Source organism: Rhipicephalus sanguineus, unplaced genomic scaffold (assembly GCF_013339695.2).
Source record: "Rhipicephalus sanguineus isolate Rsan-2018 unplaced genomic scaffold, BIME_Rsan_1.4 Seq238, whole genome shotgun sequence".
NCBI lineage: Eukaryota > Metazoa > Arthropoda > Arachnida > Ixodida > Ixodidae > Rhipicephalus > Rhipicephalus sanguineus.
Genome location: NW_023614837.1, coordinates 48,938 through 64,110, shown reverse-complemented (window position 1 = coordinate 64,110; position 15,173 = coordinate 48,938).

Below are 15,173 nucleotides of genomic sequence, written 5' to 3'. Positions count from 1 at the left end.
GGCTGAATTTTGCCGTCGCCGTCGCCCGTCATGCACCGTATATGTATAGTATGTATATATATAAAAGCCCCAAAGAAAAATAATTCAGAAAAATGCTTCCGAAGCGCGGAATCGAACCAGGGACCTCTTGCTCCGCAGCGAGTGGCCCTATCCACTACGCCACGAAACGCAGATCCTCCACGTAGCTAACGGCGAGCGTTATATACACACCCTTTACCGCTGGACGGACTCAGAGACGGCAAGCGATAATAAGCGTTTCTTCATTACCAGCGAGATGGCGCTAGGAGCCCGACGGGCGCATTTAAAAGTCGTCGGCGAGCTCGCTCACTTTCTTGCATTTGCGCATGGGAGAACCTTGCCTTCCGCTGTCTGCTCGCGCGGTTTTCTCGTGCTGAGGGGAAGAGGGATGTTTCACGCTTTCACCGTGATGCCCGCGCTCATGTTACGGAGCGTACGAAAGTCACTCGAGCTCAAGGGACGCCGCTAAACGAACAAACAGAAGATGAGCGCGAACTATCAAGTGTCACAGCTCGACACTTGAAGCACGCTATAGTTTCCTTCGCTGCTTCGGCCGCCTTTGCAACAGGAGCGCTGTTCAAACTGAGAGTATCCATTGGCGAGCCTCACTTCGTATAGCATTAGTTTCTTGCTATCGCATTCATTGCTTCGCCCTTGCGGCGAAGCTGTGACTTTTTCTTTTCTTGTACAGTAGTAAGACTAATAGAAGGGCCTCTTGGTCACCCTTCTCGATGAAGATGCATCAGGGACACAATTAGTATCACTTGTAATTCTTTCATCTGTATTTTCAGCATCTCCTAACGAACAAGGTTCGCACATGGTACATGCTGTTTATTCACCGTAAAGCGCTACCTTTTTGAAAGAGACTATTCCAGAATATTGCGCTTAACACTCTGTGTTGCAAATGCAATCGGCTTGCCTCGATCAATCTTTCAGCGTAGCCACTCTGTTCATTGCTGTGATTTTTCTTCAGTTCACAATGAAATGAAATAATGATTAGCACCTATCTAGAGTTGCTGCAGTTATCTACGTTCACATGGATGAATTCATTAGCAGGGGTATTGGCGTATGCGTTAATTTCTGTTTATTTCAGGGAATACCTTTTCTAAACCCGGTCGGCTCTTCGTGGTTGTTCTACAACCACCGACACCACTACACTGAACCAAGAAGGGCGGGGTGCCTTATGAGCGCTTGCTCGTAGCAGATGTGCCGGTGAACTGTTTTGCTAAGCAGAATACATAGCGTAGAATACGAACGCAGGACAAGAGGACACTGCTCTGTTCACTGTCAAATGACGCAGTGCTAACTATTCGCAGTGCAACGAATATACGCATTCAAGCGTCCGTGCATTACTTAAAGCATAAAGCTTCCTACCAAAGTTCTGTGTTTTGCTTACGGAAACAGTCGTTGTCATTGGTTATTTCTTCATACTTTTCAGAGACGCCAATTGTGACGACTCCGGACATGACGTCTGAAAGCTGCACAACGTCAGCCACAATGAGGAATCAAGGTTCGTACATGGTATTTTAAATATTTCTTGCGTAAACAAACAGGGTCAAATAAAAAAAACGCGCATAGATTGTTGCAGTAGAGATGAACTGACGAATATTGGTTGTTTGGCACGGTAGGTCATTAAATATTCCATCTTGACTTTCAAAGAAGTTACGGCGAATACGCCACATGTAATGAACAAGCGACTTCTTTAAGGCTTAAACCATGAGACCATGAACATGCAGATGAAGTATGAAAACATGAACACGCAGATTTTTATACAATTCAGTGAATATACAGGGTGCCTGCGGAACCCGAGCACTTTGAGCATATATTTTTCACGCAGGAGACATGATGTTTGTACGAAGCTCCATGTTTATTACACTTCGTCTTCATCCTTACCCCACTACTGTACCACACAGTGCTCGTGTGGTTCGTCACATATTTTTAATGGCAAAGCATAACTCTAAAAACACCAATCATTTGCAGAACCACCGGAGGAACAATGTCCTGCCGTGTCGCAGCTCCCAGATTGCTCTGCTAGCTGTCCTGGACCAGCAGAAACTTGTAAGTGCATTACATGCTGTATATTGCTAAGTATTGCAAATCAGCTCTGGGGAAGCCTACAAGGTGGCGGAAGGTTTTCGCTATAAACCTGTGACTTTATGCCATAAACGGGTGCTTCTCAGTTTTCCTGTTTTATCACTAAGCCTATAAAGGTGTACCAAACGTTCTAAATATTCCCGCCGAAATCATTCTGTGACGCCTGCCGTTGCCTGGGTCATAGGCGTGCGCACGGGGGGCGGCCGCCCCCCCCCCCTAGTCACCTAAGAGGGGGGGTGCATAATCTGCCCCATACATTGACCCCCCTAGTTACCAAAGCAGGGGGGGGGTGTGCAAAATCTGCCTCGTAAATTGACTTACTAGGGGAGGGGGTGCTGCGATCAACCTCCCCCCCCCCCTGATGGGGAATCCTGCGCACGCCTATGGCCTGGGTGATGCGCCTGGTGAAAGGCTAACGACAGTGACATTCAGTTTTGTCCTACACAATTGTGGTGGTTTGGGCGTGTTGGTATGACATGACCAATAAATTCTGAGCGCACATACATACGAGGACAAAGAACACTTAAGACACACAGGCGCTGTGCGTCTTACGTGTTCTTTGTCCTCGTCTGTATGTGTGCTTAGGATTTATTGGTTTTGTCCTACAATTCTTTAATAGTAAGAAGCATAATTTGCCATAATTTGCTGAACCTATACTTACAAAGCTTGCCGGGCTCCTATACAGCTACATTCATTGAAGCTAGCCTTTTTATGCGACGTAAGAGTTTGTTGCACTTAGCCTTTATAGTGAATTCACAACTGCAGCCGCTGACGGGGACGGCATAGACATAACAATTTTGATAGCATTCGTGATAACATTACGTTGTGTATCAATAAGTATATTTATTATTTACGTCATATTTAGTTTGCCACGCATTAGATGCTACAGACGGGGAGCATGATATCCGCTAAATCAACTTACTTGCACATAGCTGCCCACGTAACTGCCTTTTCTGGCACTGGTGGTTCCGTATGTCGCGCGTCCAAAAACGTCACCGAGCTTAATCATTTCAACAGCGGAGCTGTTGATAACAGCAGTAGGTTGTAATCCGTCGCCAGAAAATTATCCTCATCATGAACCAGCGCGGGCTATGTTCGTTCTGTTCTTCGTGTTCGTCGTCTGCTTCATCTGCCTCGTTCAAAGAACACGTGCGCCGATTCGTCCGGCGCACGATTCTGATAGCTCTGATGGATGAGAGAACGAGTACAGAGAGAGAGAGAGAGAGAAAGAAAAAAAAGAAAGAGAGAGACACAAAGTGATAGAAATAAAGAGATCAAAATAAAGGCAAATAAAGAAATTCTTGGCGAAATACATTTTTTGCCGAGGCGGAATTCGAACCCGCCAGCCCACGATACGAAGGCGAGCGTCGAAACCACTGGCCTAACCACGCACGCTAGCAGAGCATGACATAGCGTTTCATAGTATAGTATAGCAATGGCGTGTGACAGGGAAGTGAGTTAGGAGGAGGGAAACAAGGAGGGGGAGAGTAAAGCATATCATTGAAAGAAAGATAATTTATAAAAATAAAGAGAGAAAACACGAAACAAAAGATATGAAGAGCGAGAAAAATAGCGAAAGAATTAGAGCAATAAATAAACAGAAAGAGAAAGAGACAAGAAAGAGATAGAAAAAAATTCCGCAGATCCCACGTACCGTGGGAGTCGATGTTATGCGAAGCATGCGGCGGATAGGTGACTGTGGCGTAGCTTTTTTACTGAGCGGCACGTTACAAAGTGACGCTAAAGATTTGTATAAATTTATACGCACACATATATGTTGAAGAGCCGCATAGTGTTATATCCAGTTGTTTACGGTTGGGTAACGCTGCCACTGGCAACGTGGGTATTACCAACACCAGAAGCGGTAAGCTGATATGTAGTGCTTATACGTGTCCCGAGAACTCACGCACGTTTTACGAACCGGTGTGCATGTGTGCAAGAAGTTCTTGACAGTTCTTGAACAAGGGCGTCATCACCGTGATCAGTGAGCACCAGCAGCTGGTCATGACTTGTTATAGGATCCGGTCGTGATGGTGGTGACGAGGGGTCCATGTGTGGTGAAGTATGTGGTATAGTAGAGCTGTTGGAATTCGTGGGTGCCTCGGTCATTTCATCGACAAATTGTCTGTCGACAGAGCTGGCGACATGTCGGAACCTGAAGTCAGCCTTCGCGTTGGTGAGGTATAGGCCGTCGAGGCTGGTAGGCCTGGATTGTGCTACGTAGACCAACATCAATGGATGGTGTTGTCGTATTCGTACACTACCTGAGCGTATGTGTCCTACGTAGCCAAGTCTACAAAGCGGCTGTCAATCAATCTGACATCATCCTCGGTCAGCATGAGGCCATCGCCCAGCCTCGTTAGAAATAAAGAGGCCACTGCGTCGTTCTGGTGGACGAAGTGCACTTTACGGTGCGGTGATGTGGATATCATGTGTAACTTTCGTTAATGTATTCCTCCGGGCTCGAGCAATGCTTCAATATAGCTTGCTGAATCATAGAATAAAAACGTAAAGTTTATTAGACTGCTATAAAAGCGGAGCCAACACTGGAACTACAGACGTTGATCTGATATGACGCCTGTATCGTAGGAGTACCCATCGTATACGAGTATCATGTGTTTATTGCTTTCTTGTAAAATTAGATAGCCAGCACCACAACCACAATTGACTGTCACCGCTATTACGCCTGCGTAGGCTGTTTTACCAAACCAGTTTATAGACCTGCGTGGCTCAGTGGTAGAATACCTGATTGCCACGCAGAATGCTTTGGTTCGATTCCTGCTGCGATCTTAATTTTCATTCTTTCCATTCGTGAGTCAACGCTGGCCGATGTTGGTTTCCTTAACGCTCTAGCATGTAAAGTTACCAATTGTTCTCGCCGTTCCTAGGTGGATATAAACTGTAAATCACCTGTGGCGCATACCCTTACACCGCGGCCCGTGGTAAACGGGTATGTGCCACACGTGACTAGTGGAAAGGGTTTGGACGAACGTACGTGACAGGATTTAACGTTATTCATGTCATGACCCGGCAATCATATTCGTCAAATCCTCTTACCCTCCCATGCAAATTTTGGTCTACACCAAGTTAAGGAGGCGATTATAGAGCACCCAGACGTAGGCGGCTAGATTAGATAGATAGATAGATAGATAGATAGATAGATAGATAGATAGATAGATAGATAGATAGATAGATAGAAACGCTCAAAGTGCCAGAGGTTCGCTAAGAAATGCTTCGCATTTAAAATCACGCCATATCCACGAAGTGAATGATGATTGAGGAGCTGTCTCGGAGATAACCGGGTAAACCGTCAATCGACCGTACAATTCCTGTGCTGTCATATAAAGACGTGACACGTGACACGTTGTTATAGTGGCGATTGTGGTCAGGTGTTGTCGCACCACAAGCGGTCGCAGGCCTTGCAGCTGTGGCTGAACGTGTGGTCAAGTAAATCGAGGAAATGTGGTTCTGCCTGCGTTAATGTCATCATCAAGGCGCTCGAAGAACAAGAGGAAGAAGACTTCTCTTTCGCTCGAGCTGCGCCTGTAGCGGTCGCCTCTGGAACTAAGGTTACGGTTACGGCGCGGGACTTCGCCCCAGCTTAAGAACCTGGCGAGCCAGCTCCTAAAACAGAGAGAAAGAAAGTAAGAGAACAATAAACGCACACAAGGAAGGCCACCCAGCTGCGTTGTGCCTTCACGCTTGGTACCGCTATTGTGAAAGCGCCTGAATATTCTTCGCTTGTGGTCCGGCCGCTACCTCTGTCGTCGCCCTGGATGTCACGCCGCAGTTTCGGCCTTGTGATGCCGCCGGACTCATTGCCATGACTGTAGACGCCATACCGTCATCGTTCTTAGCATGGAAAAGAGTCATGCGTATAATAGCTGCTCGCAGCATGATATATACACGTCAAGATCGTTAGATTTTCTTTATTGTTTTCTATCTGTAATTAATCAGACTCGCAAAGGCGACTGGCCGGAGGACGCCGTCGTGCTCTGAAGCAGTACCGCCCCGAGACCCAGGTCGCTCGCGTCCGCTTGGACAACGAACTCCCTGTGAGGTCGGGCAGCTTCAGATCATCCGGTCCCAGTCTTCCCGGGCGGCCCGGCACAAGGCCACACCTGGCACCCTGCCCAACCCTGGTCATCCCGCAGAATCTGGGGCCAAGGCCCAACATCATTCTGGCGTCGCCGAGCATGATGCCGCCCCCCTCGTTTGCCATAGTCCCGGGACAGCCCCTGACACTACAACAGCTACAGGTCATTCTGCACGTGCAGACCATGCTGGCCCAGCCCACGCTGGGTGCGTTCCAGACAGACCAGCACCAGTCCATGGTGTAGATACCGACGTTCACCCAGCCGCAGATACTGGCGCAGGACCACCACCATCCCCATATCATGGCACCCTGTCGGCGCCCCTCATCTCGACGGGCGGCAGTATGGTGTCCTCTGCGCCCGCTGCCAACATCGTCACCCACCATACCGTCATGACCACCACGACGGTGTTGCATCTGGCGCCGCCGCAACATCTCCCCGTGTCTGTCTCGGCGCCCATGACGTCGGCGACGATACACCACCAGCCACAGGCGGCTACTACAACGGCGCCACCAGCCTCGGAGAAGCCCGTGAAAGCACCACAGTAGGCCTGGCCGAGTAGCTGAAGCTATAAACGTTGGCTGAAGCAGCATGGAATCATGCAGGAGTCTACGCTCCCGCCATCCCCTACGTTCAGTCAAAAAAACGTATCAGTCGAGGTTCCCGTCGCGCCCGCACCAGTCACGCAGAGCGTGCAGGTCGTGGTGAGTAGTGGTGAGCAAGGCTGCGCAGACTCCGACAGTGAACCCCAGCAGCGCATACAGTTTTCGCTGGCGCACGATGGCAGCGTCCTACTGTACCCTCACGGAAGCACCCTGTACTCCATGAATGCGCCGGCCCCCTCCCGGGACTGGTGGCCACGACGGTCACGCCCACGTAGACGACTGCTCTCTCGCGGACCCACTCGGCCCTCCTGGAACGTCTCTCCGCAGCGCCGCCCGTCAGCGGAACGGCTCGCAAAATCCACTAGGTTTCTCCACCCGTCCTCCACGCCACTCTCAGCCCAGACCCCCTGAAAAGAAAATTGAGCACCCTTTCGCCACCCCGTTTTACCGACCAGGACTGTATAATGGGCCACGGCCAGGCTAGACCGCACGCGGGCGCGCGGTCTAGCCCGGCCGTGAATGGACATTCTTTGCCTACTACTCCGTTTATACGGTGGGGGGGGGGGGGGGGGCTGTCGCGTACAGGGTGCCGAGCACCGACGACGACGAAGTCACCGGAGCGCGTGCAAGGCGAGCTCGTGGCCCTCTAATAAAGCAGTTTCTTTTCGTACGTCAATGTAGCAGTGTTGTGTAGGGCAGGAGCGCGGCGTAACCGCGGCGGGCCGACGGAGAGGCCGAACGACGGGAGGGCACGTAAAGTGACGACGCAGAGACCAAGCTTCGGCGAGACTGACGGGAGACTGCTCCTCGCGTTTATTGCAGGTGGTTTCAAAGAGGGGGAAGAAGGGGCTATTGGTCCGCGAGGCACGGGTCACATGACCGGTACGGCCACGCCAGATTGGTGGTAGCAAAGAGACATGGAAGACGACCCAGCCTCCACCCAGTAGCATGAATAGAGAGCTCAACTGCACTCGGGCCTAGCATGTCACCAGGGGTCGCGCGACACATCGTCCCGCCCGGGAAGAATTGCATCCTTGTACAATCCTTGATGTATAACTGTGGTAATCAGCAACACTACCAAAAATTCACATTCGAGTTCCGATCGGGATGGCAACCTGCAATATACGCAGAAGTCAGTCCTGGAGCACACATCAACAACCTATGTTACAGAAAGAAAAGTCACTTCACCAACAACCAACACAAGTGCCAGCTTGCACTATTCACGGAAGTTCACACACACGCACTAGACCTGCAGGAAGACTTTGCGAGTTGCGGCTGTCGGGAGCCGACTTTGAAGACCCGTCCCCATCTCTCCCAGAAGAACTTGGCGGATTGCGGCTGCATGAGCCGACTCTGAAGACCCATTCCCATCACTCCCAGGCAAAAAACTTTGTGGCTGCGACTGTCTTGAGCAGACTTTGAAGACCCATTCCCATCTCTTCCCTCCCCCGTGTTGGAATTTGGTGCATTTACTGTAGGTGAGGAGGAACACCCTGGACTTTCCTCCTGAAGTCCCGATGGTTGATCCTGGGTCACAGGTATCGGAGTGTGCACTTCAGCTGGTGCGCCGTCGCACTGGACAGCCGGGGCACTAGGAATGGATTGCCGAGGCAACATCTCTGTATTGGAAGTAGAGGGAAGATTACCGAAGTCATCGTAACAATAGAGGAGACCTGCATCAGTTATGGGTTCGAATGAGACATTAACGGAAGGGATGCTGCAGCTACATGTGGAACGAGCGTTAACTTTGAAGCATTCCACTTCTTGCCATCGCTGAGGAGGAATGTGGACGGATTGACTTGCTGTAGGACTGTAAGGGGTTTTCTGAACCTGAATAGACCTTTCGTATGTAGCTTAACCTTTACCTTATCGCCTACATTATTCTGAGTTTGTTTGGCGCCCTTGCGCACATCTACATAGGACTTAGTATTCTGCTGCTTTTGCTAAACCTTTTCACGAAGTGCAGAAGGGGAATTCTGTGGCAAACCCGGAAGCTTATGTTTACTGATGTCTAAGGTTGATCGCGGTTGCCGACTGTGAAGCAGAAGAGCTGGTGAACAACCAGTAGTAGAATGAGGAGTGATCCTGTAAGACCCTAAGAACTCTGTAGTGCTCTGAATGACATCTTTCTGTTGCAGTTCAGCTACTTGAATGTGTTCCTTGAGAACACGGTTAAATCTCTCTATTAGCCCGTTTGCCTGCGGGTAATGAGAAGTGATGAACAATGCCTCTTTCCTTTAGAAATCCTGAAATTCTCTGACGTAAACTGGGGTCCATTATCTGTAACTAAGGTTTCAGCGAGACCTTCACGGCTGAAAGCAGGATTGAGCAGCTTAATGACGTCTTGCGTCGTGATTGAATTGGTAAAAAGGACTTCAGGCCATTTAGAATAACAGTCCATTAAAGTGATAGCATATGTAGGGTTAGGAGCTGTACGCAGAGGACATATGATGTCCATACCTAACTGCTGCCATGGCTGCTCAGGCCACATGCACCGGCTGAAATGGAGGTACAGTAGATTTAGCTGACTTATCAGCGAGCTGACAGATGTGACATTGCCTTACAAACTCTTCCACACACTTATCCATGTGAGGCCACCAATAGCGCTCATGTAGCAGCTGCTTAGTGCGAACAATACCCTGATGCGACTCATGGGCTAACTGCAAGAAAGTCTGTATTAGGACATTTGGAATAACTACACGTTCGCCCCGCATCAGGAGTCCGTCAACGAAAGAAAGCGCTTCCTGTACGTGAAGTAGGACATCTGCAGTTCCGTGTCTAGAGTTTCTTTCTGGGGCCATCCCCGAGTTACGTAGTGAATGACCCGTTGCAATGCTTCATCAGACGCAGTAGCTGCCTGAACAGTCTGCTTGTCGACTACAGTGATTACAAGGGAGACAAGTTCCTCTTCCTGGACAGTGGAACTATCATTTTGTAATGGAAGCCTCGACAGTGCATCGGCTACACGGTTCTCAGACCCTTGCAGTACTCGATGTGGAAGTTGTAATACATTAGCCTGGCCGACCATCTGGAGATACGGAGAGGACGTCTGCCCTGAGTTACCTGCCGCTAGCAGGGCAACTACTGCCTGGTGATCCGTCCTGAGCGTGAAACGCCTTCCCCATAGATAGGTGTGCCACCTCTCACATGCAAATAGACATGCTAATGCTTCTCTCCCTCGCCCCAGAGTACTTCGTTCTGCAGGAGTTAAGGTCCTAGATGCAAAGGCGATGGTGGTGTAACTGAGAACCGACAAGTTGCTGTAACACTGCACCCAGATCAACATCAGAAGCATCTGTCGTAACAACCACTGGCAATGAAGGATCAAACATTTTACGACAGGAGCACACGCAAGGCGAGCTTTCACTTGTTCAAAGCTGCGTTGCGCATCTTCTGACCAAGAGAATTGTTGGCCCTGTCTGAGCATGTTGCGGAGTGGCTCAACGAGATCTGCGTAGTGTTGAAGGAATTTTGCGTAATACCCTGTAAGGCCAAGGAAGGACTGAAGGGTTTCCAGGCACGTAGGAGGAGGAGCATTAAGGATTGCCCGAACTTTGTTTTCCATGGGCGATATACCCTCTGCAGAAATTTATGCCCCAGGAACGTTAACCTCCTTCACCGCAAAAATACATTTCTGGTTCAGTTTCATGCCACTCTGCGCAATGCAGGTTAACACTTTCTTCAATTCGCATCATGCTGAGACTTTGAGCTTCCCCATACTAGTATGTCGTCCAAGTAGCACGCAACGTTGTTACAGCCATGCAAAATACTAGACATCATTCTTTGAAATACCGCAGGTGCGGAGGCTAGACCAAAACATACTCTTTTAAAACGAAACAATCCTTCATGCGTAATCAACGTAGTTAAGTCTCTACTAGATTCCTCAAGGAGCAGTTAGGTGGTATGCTGATGCCAGTCCAATTTAGAAAAGTATGACGCACCATTCAACATTTGAAGCAGTTCATCCACATGGGGCAGTGGGAACCGTCGATGACGATGGCCTTGTTCGGTTCTTTCAGATCGACGCAGAGGCGGATGTCCCCGTCTTTCTTACGGACGACCACGAGTGGCGACACCCATTCGGATGCCGACACCCGCTCGATGGCGTCGTTGTCTTCGAGTCGACGCAGCTCGCTGGCGACTTGTTGCCGGAGCGCCAGAGGCAGGCGACGCAGCTTGGCGGACACTGGTACGATGTCCGGCCGCCTCTTGACCCGGTGGACGTAGTCCCTGACAAGTCCCAGCTCCCCGTCGAACAGGTGCTCGAACCCCGGAGGCACACCTGCAGGAAGCTGCGAGGAAACGGGTGAAGCCAGACGACACGTTAGCGTTGCGCCGTCGATCAGGAGGCCCAACTGCTGGATGGCGTCGAGCCCCAGCAGTGAAGTGCCGTGTGCTGTCACGTAGAAGGTGACAGAGGCCCGCTTGCCATGCTGCTGCAAGTCTGTGCGGAAATACCCTAGGAACCGGTATGCGGTGCTTCGAAAAATTCTGCAGTTGGATGGACGTTTGGAGCAGTCGGTGCTTCGAAGCGAAAAGCATGTCGAAGTCCTTCTTGGTCATTAACGATATGCCCTCCGACGACAACAGGGATGCGCAAGTCCCTTGGCTAGTCGGCGCAGCTTGCACGGACAGGACTGTGGCAGTGCCGGAGTCCAGCGTCTTGGACGGGGGCAACTTCCTGCACCGACGCATGCACCGAAGTCATCGTAACACTGCGCATGCTCGGCTCGTCTCGTGCCGGCAGCAAGCCTCTCCTCTCCCTCCCTCCTCTCCGTCCCTCCCTCCTCTCCCTCGAACGCGGGCGGTGTGTATATAAGCGGCGGAGCGCGCGTTCGGAATTCAGTCAAGGGCGTCTTTACTTGGCATTACGCTTGACTAGACGCTTTGCTTGGCCCGAGTAGATGCCATGGAAGCAACAGTACCTTCAATCAGCGTCGAACCACTCGTTGAAGGCAACGTTACCCCACCCTCACCGTCGTCGGCGTCAACAATACAGCAAGCAACGCAGAAGACAAGGCTGCGAAGACACGAACATACGACGCTGAACGCAAGCGTCTGAAGCGAGCTGCGGACCCGGAACTTCGTGCACGCTGGAGCCGTTCAAGTCGTACTTGGTGTGCACATCGTGTAACAATAAGGTACGCATTTGGGCTGGTTGGTCATGAATAACTGTAGAAACAGCGCTAAAGACGGGACGATAAAACGTTAACTCCTTCCGAAGGAGTTAACGTTTCTGTCCGATTGAGGATTTTTTGGCCTCTGCGCAGGCTAATCATTTTTCTTTGTTTCTGTGCTTTTTGTTTCCTTGAGATTGTGGCGGAGTATATATTGTAGACTGAAGAATAAAACACATTTGGTTGTTAGTCAGCGCCGTGGTTTGTGTCCTTCCTCGTCCCGTCTTTTAGCGCTGTTTCTACAGTTAATCGTGTAACAATTAAGCGTTCCCAAACCATACCCAATTACGCAACATTCACGCGATACCCCCACAGTAATTTCTCAACCTTCTCCCCACTCCCTCTTGACTCCAGAGCAGAGCTCTCTCGGCTGCGTAGCCACTGTCAGTTGCCGAAGGGAGTGGAAGTTTGTCCTAGCTGCCTTGCCTCATCGTGGTTGCTGCTATCTCTCAAGAATGGAGACGACTGCTTTTCTTACAGCTAAACAACACGATATTTATATACAGGGTATATACAAGGTTAAGTGGCAGCTATATACATCGGAACTTGCGCATCATCATTCGGCAGAGCCGACAAGTGCATAGCACCGCTCCTACGACAAGAACCCCCGTGAGGAGCCGGGAGCCAGGTTTTAACCCATCATTGTTCCTCCCAGTTTTCCCCAGGGCAAATCAAATCACTCAGACCGCTTATTGGACCAACTGTAAATTGGTCTGCCGTAGGCCTCCACCCTCTCTCTCTGAAGCCTTTGAGCCACCTGCCTGAGAGAGAGACGTGGAAGGACGTCCGGCAACAACATTCTCAGAAGTGCACTCAAAAAAACATACACGATGGTGGCGTCGTTCAGCTACCTGATCGTGTTCATACACTGTGCGGCCGGTTAACTAGCGGAGCCATGCCATCCCTCCTCGGAAACATCTCGTATCCGTTGATAGGCTTTTAACAGACACTTTGCGAGATTTATTGGTGCCACGTGCACCGTCCTCGGCGACATCTCGTCTCCGTCGACAGGCGTTCACGGATCCTATGCGAGATTTATTGGTGTCACAGTCTTGGCTTCCTTCGCACCGCTTCCCGAACCCCCCGCGGGCCGCGGGCCGCTGCGTTGGTCGTTAAACCGATGGTCAATAGGGCGCGTCTTTTCTTCGAACGGTTATGGGCAGCTGGGAAGCGTTCTTTTGTCCCGCGCTTCCTACATTCGAATCGCGCGTCGCTGCGCTTCGACCCTCGACTCCGAGGCTGGCTTCTTGGAAGCCGCCTTCTGGGGGTAAGACACAACTATCCCCTCCCCCTTCTCGACACGCCGGACCTTACACCAACCACTCTGCGACGCATTTACTCGAGTTCCCCCCGTGGGCAGATGCGGGCGACTTTTGTTCTCCGTAGATCCCCGCCTCTATCGCCCTTATTCACCCATGCATGCTCTGAAGTACTCTTCCACTTTTCACGTGGAATAGGAGCGCCAGAGGAAAAGCGGAATTGGAGGAGTGGTATAAATATCCGCCGTGATATCTCGAATACCTTATCGCAAAGCAACAGCGTCCGTCATCTAAAAAAATTCACGTGCGCTTGCTATGCGCATCACTAAGTGATACTCCTCATAGAAGATTTCTTAAGTTAATTTCGGCGAAGCTTGGTTCGTGACACTCCCGTGTTAATGACGAAGCATATGCGTGTGGTTCTTTTTAACGGATCGTAGCTTGTTGCCCCGAAGCGTCCCATGTCGGCAACTCGGGATTAATAAATAATAGCGCCCTCTGAATCGTCTAATGTGCATATTGGTAGTATTGCATGACTGAATTTGCAACAAAGAGGGATACTGTAGTCGAAAGCACCGAATCATTGCACTATAAAGGTTGTCTGAACAGAAATAATGGTCTCATACCGGTTGGCAGACGTTTCGATGGTTGGACCAATATTCGTGAAAGGCGCCTTATCATCGTAAACCTTTTAGGCATGAAAGTGCTGGTCATGGACGTGTTAGAAGACTATAGGTTCCCCTATGAAAACTTCGGCTAGCCTGCCTGAGGCTCTTATTCCTGTTCAAAAAACGTTTATATAACATTGTTTTCCCATTCCTCGGTTCCCCCATGTACAGTACTCACGGATTGAAACAGCACAATTTAGGGCTAAATACGCCCATACTTTCCTTTCCACTGTCTTTAGTTCTGGTCATATCGCCGTAATTTCGATTCTATCGCGTAGATCAGAGCCAGCAATATCTTTACAGACCAGATTCGTCGTAACATGACGTGGTTATCTCAAGCGATGCGTATACCAGTCGTTATACTAAAAAAAAGTCACAGTTTCGCCGACAGGGCGAAGCAATGAATGCGATAGCAAGAGGAGAAAGGCTTATGAAAGTCCGGAATCCCAAATGGTCGTCTCATGCGGTGGTCTTTGTTGCTGCAGGAATTCGACATAACGCTGAGACACCGCCCAGGCCGGAAGAATGGAAATGCCGATACGCTTTCTCGCCTTCCTCATGATCCCGCGCCGGCAAGCGAAGAAAATCAATTACCGTTGCTGGCTCTGGATCGAGTGGATGTTGGGGAATGGCAGAGGCAGATCCATGGATGAGAGAAATTACCCCGCACCTCCACCACTTTGTAGCGTAGTGTACTGGTCGCTACTTGGTCGCCGCCGGAGAGATGACACGTACAAACAGCATATCCATATACTTTCTCCTAAACTGATTTATTTGGCTTAAGTTCCTAATTATAGGTTGCACACACTTGTACGCTACATAACTCTTGACAACTCTGAGCAGCGCTCGCTGCAACCTGCTCTCTTGGCGTCTCCGGTGCGACTCTCCCTCGGCTCCCCTTGAAGCGTCCCGAGGCCACCGCAGAGACCAAACAAAAAGGGCCACTCAGAAGTCCTCCGTTTACGACACCCAATCGGGTGTCACGAATTCAAACAGGTACACCCAATCGCTGGCGGTCTCCACCGAGTTTGAACTCGATGACCACCGTCATCCTAAAGGATAATGATCTAAAGTAAAGTAAAAACACACAGGAAGCTACCGCGACATCCGTTAGGCTTCCACCGTACAACTCACCCCGCATACCTTCCGGCGCCGCGTATGCTGAGCCGTCTGCGGTCTCCTAAATGGGAACCGGACCCTCGTAGGAAGGAAGATAATGCGCTCGTACAACAAAGCCGGTGAGCCACTCAAGGACACC